General features: G+C 41.2%; 1 protein-coding gene and 1 pseudogene across 2 annotated transcripts in view; both read left to right on the forward strand.

Annotated features, from left to right (window-relative positions):
- LOC108540516 (60S ribosomal protein L32 pseudogene) overlaps positions 1 to 1,517 on the forward strand; it is a 5,048-nt pseudogene extending 3,531 nt beyond the window's left edge. The window contains exon 2 of the transcript XR_001888695.1: positions 1,431 to 1,517. The product of XR_001888695.1 is annotated as a 60S ribosomal protein L32 pseudogene (transcript). The remainder of the gene's footprint in view (positions 1 to 1,430) is intronic.
- Positions 1 to 4,662, forward strand: part of METTL24 (methyltransferase like 24) — a 113,282-nt gene that overhangs the window by 7,858 nt on the left and 100,762 nt on the right. The gene's annotated exons all lie outside the window — the stretch shown is intronic.

Consider the following 4,662-nt stretch of genomic DNA (forward strand, 5'->3'; position numbering starts at 1 on the left):
TTTTTTTTTAGAAACAGGGTCTTGCTCTGTTGCCCAGACTGGAGTGCAGTGGCACGATCATGGCTCACTGCAGCCCCGACCTTCCAACTCAGGCCTCCCAAGTAACTGGAACTACAGCACTGTCGCCCAGGCTGGAGTGCAGTGGTGCAATCTCGGCTCACTGCAACCTCTGCCTCCTGGGTTCAAGCAATTCTCCTGCCTCAGCCTCCCAAATAGCTGGGATTACAGGCGCCCACCACCACACCCAGCTAATTTTTTGTATTTTTAGTAGAGATGGGGTTTCACTCTGTTGGCCAGGCTGGTCTCAAACTCCTGACCTTTTGATTTGCCTGCCTCAGCCTTTCAAAGTGCTGGGATTACAGGCATGAGCCACTGTGCCTGGCCTAATTTTTTATTTTATTTTATTTTGTAGAGACAGGGTCTCACTATGTTGCCCAGGCTGGCCTTGAACTCCTGGGCTCAAGCGATCCTGCCACCTTGGCCTCCCAAAGTTTTGGGATTACAGATGTGAGCCACCACACCTGACCCCCATTTTGAGGACTTTTAGTAGAGAACCTAAGTATCAGTATTTAGCCATGATCCCAATTAGGGTTCTCAAACCAAAGTCTCATATTCTTTGATTTTTTTTTTTTTTCTGTCATGCATAGTTACCTCACAGGAAAAAAAAAAATGAAAATTTCTTCAGGGCATGTGAATATTCACAGCCCCCCTTGCAATGGGCTAGCCTGGGATTCTTTAATGCATGATTATTTCTGTATCAGTTAGGGCTCTCTGGGTTGCAAGTGACAGACCCAACTGAAAGTAGTACAAACAGGGATTGATTGAAACCCTACTGGAGAGAAAAAGAAGAGCTGCAGGCACCAGGAAGGCCCTGGAAGTTGATTATGACTAAAATGAGCACTGAAGACCTTAGTTATCCATTAGGCACTACCACAGATATAGTGAGTATTTACTATTCTTTTTGGACACACCTTTGAATATCTTTCCTGTGTGTGAGGAATTCTCTTCCTTTCTAAGAAACAAAACAAAAAAATCATTGCCACTTGTTTTTGCACCCAAAGTGCATTCATGTGACCTAGGCTTCACTATTTAGATACACCTGCATGAGAGTTTGGATTGTACCCTACAGATGCAAAGCAGGTGCATGAGGGCCACAGAGTAGCTCAGTGGCCGAGATTCTAGCAGAGGCCTCCAGAGCTCAGGGTGGTGTCCATGCCCAGCAGTGAGGCTATGTCATCTACACTGGCATGTCTGGAGATGGTGTTTCTGTTGAGATTCTGTAAACTAATAAATCTTTAATCAATCCTTTTCTGCTTAACTAGCCAGAGTACTTTCTATTGTTTACAACTCAGAACCTTGGCAGACCAATAAATTGGAGCTGGCAGTTTGGAAGGTTACAACTGTAACTTTTCCTTTTCAATTTTGCTTAGGTCTATTTAATACAGATTTTGGAACACGGTGATCACTTGGGGGCCCAAGTGAACTATGGGCGGAAGGACCTTTCCCTGACAAGATAATAACATTTTATTTCAGATACTAAATTACACGAATCTGTTAACTTATTACTAGATCAACTCAATTTAATCAACACCAAGCCCTTTTTCATGGCACCGTGTGCCTGAGGCATTGGGTGAGAGGGGCCAGTTTATGCTGTGGTCACAAACAATGCTCCGGGCTCATGCTAGCAGAGGTTTATTTCTGCCTTTGCCAGATATCTGTTGCGGGTGGGGGGCGCTGCTTTGTGCTGTCACTGCATCTCTCTGGACCCCAGGCTAGCAGTGCAGCTGCCATCTGGAACATTGCTGGTCACCTTGGCAGAGGGTGAATGCTCTGGAGGATCTTTGCATGGCATTGTTAAAAGCTCTAGCCTGGAAGCAACACACGTTACATCTGCTCACAATCCAGTGCTCAGAGCCAGTTGCTCAGTCCCACCCAATGCTAGAGGGACCATCCTGCTGTGTGCCATAGTCAGAGAGTTGGAGATGGGTGGCAAGCAATGCCAATGGTCACCACAGTATAGTAACCCTTCAATCATCCGTGTCTAAATGGACATCATCTAGGTCATGTTTCACGTTTGCTGTTTGGGATGGCTCACTGAATCTGCATATTTGACAGTACTGAATACAGCACGGGAGCCTGTTTTCAGGGGACCGAGATCTAAAATGAAGCAGATACCTGAATTTAGCAGAACAGTGAAATAAAACAAGACTCCATTTACATCTTACAAACAGTGCCGTGGTGCATCCTGCAGTTTGTTAAATGCAATGATTCTTGTTGACATTGTTTATGTTAGATTCTTTGCAAAGAACAGGGGTGGAATGATGGTCTGCTGGTCTTCTTCTCTAGAGGGGTGGAATAAAGCAAATTATTTGAATAAATAAAGCCTTGAGTGTAAATGGGCCAAAAGCCTCTGATGAGATGAATCCAACTCCATGTCAGTCCGTCTTCATGGCCATCACTTACTCATTTGTAGTTGGAGCTGGCTGAATGACTTCCAAACATGTTTTCAGAATCCGGCCCTAAATCAGAGGCAATATTCGTGTTTTACAGCATTTGCTATTGTGCACAATGCAACAGCAAGTCATTTTAGTTTATTTTTCGTGTACTTTGACTAGAGCACAATCACTTAAAAATCCCGTTTAGCAAAATACGTGCTCATTGAGCTCAGGGTAATTAGGCCATAGAAGGAGGTCTCTTCCTTCAGCAGTTTCAGGAGTAGCACATGGGAGAAGTCAGTGAAAGTAATACATGGGATCTTGGAGTCCTGTTTACATGGTTTTACAAATTTCATAAAAATACTTCAGTCTGGTGCAGCTTCATCTATAAGATGGGCTTATATTTTCATATTTGCAGTCAGCAGTTTAAATTCTGCTCTCCTGCTTACTGAATAGGGACAAGTGGCATATCCTTTCTGAACTTGAGTTTCTTCCTTTGAGCAAACGTTACTAATACTTAACTCACAGGTTGTTGTGAAGATGAAACGAGAGCAGGTAGGTGAAAGCACCTTGCAGGTGTTCACATGGAAAGAGTTCAGTCAATGAATATGGTCTGTGTTCAGCCATGTGTTTCCAGCTGGGGCACTGGCCTGTGAGTACCAAAAACGTGTCGATGTGTGTGCTTGTGGTGGGTAAAGCCCAATATTCATTGCCATTTTTAATATTTCTTTTATTATTCTTGAAACGTAACGCATATATAATATGCTCAGGGATCAGAGGAGTTGGAATTTTTCTTTTTAATCTGAAATAAAAGCTAGCCATAACTAGTACATTTTTGTTAGTGTTTGTATTATAAATGTATTCCCCATATAACTCATTTATTATGAAATTGTTAAGGCTTATTGTTCACATTAGTTTGTGATTTTTTTTCTCTCAAAACTAATTACAAATATCTTTTACAACATGCTGTTCTATGGATTTTGGTCCATAGTAGGATTGACAGTATAAATGGGATTCTAGGCTTTTGAAATACCATTTTCCCTCAAAAGAATGTTTACAAATTTCCTATTAACTGGGTCACTTACTACCACTCTGTTACCTCTTTAGTTCAAGGGAGGACAGTTGGAGTAATTGTGGGTTAAAGAGCTAATTGCTAAATTGTTTTTCTGGTCTTGTCTGCTACATTTTAGTCAATTAAGTGCATATTATTATACTTTATATGCATTTTAAAGATAAATTCAATCAACACAATAAACAAAGTCTAAGTATCCGTGCTGCTTATGGTTTTATGTGGAATATAATTCCTTCAAAGCAGCTTATAATTTAAGAGTGAGGTAGGAGGGGCCTACTGTACTGGGAGAGTTGCATATATTCTTTCATTTAATTCTCAAAACAAAACTGTGAGGTAGGAATTGTTCTCATTTTGCAGACAGGGCAGTCAGGGCTCAACACTTTAATAAATTTGGGCAAGACACAGCTATAAGGGATGAAATGAAGGTTTAAACTAAAAATCCCTGCTTTTTTCTATATTTGCCTGCTGAGAAGGGAGCTAACAACCAATTCTCATATACAGTGAATTCTTTACCAGATAAAAATTAAAATCTTGTAAACAAGAGGCACCACAAAGTTAACAGACAAGGGATAGTCTGGGAGAGGATATCTGTAATATATAGCACCAATAAAAGATCAATATCCAAAATTTTAAAAGAATGCCAACAAAGTGAAAAAGAAAACTGAACAGAAAAATAAATGAGAAATCAGTCAGGGATTAATAGAAGAGGAAACCTGAAAGTCAAAAAATATATATATTTACATATAATGCTGATTAATAAGAAGGGAAAGAAAATCAAAACACAGTGAGATTCTATTTCACCTCCATCATACTGGAAAAAACACAAATGTCTGATTGAAAAAAAAGGATTGATGGCCATATGCGCTGGCTCATGCCTGTAATCCCAGCACTTTGGGAGGCTAAGGCGGGTGGATCGGTTGAGGTCAGGAGTTCGAGACCAGCCTGACCAACACGGTGAAACTCTATCTCTACCAAATACACAAAAATTAGCTGGGTGTGATGGCACATGCCTGTAATCCCAGCTACTTGGGAGGCTGAGGCAGGAGAATAGCTTGAACCCAGGAGGCGGAGGTTGCAGTGAGTCACAATCGTGCCATTGCACTCCAACCTGGGTGACAGAGTGAGACTCCATCTCAAAAAAAAAAAAAAAAAAAA

Source organism: Rhinopithecus bieti, unplaced genomic scaffold (genome assembly GCF_001698545.2).
Source record: "Rhinopithecus bieti isolate Rb0 unplaced genomic scaffold, ASM169854v2 scaffold_18548, whole genome shotgun sequence".
In the NCBI taxonomy this organism is placed as follows: domain Eukaryota; kingdom Metazoa; phylum Chordata; class Mammalia; order Primates; family Cercopithecidae; genus Rhinopithecus; species Rhinopithecus bieti.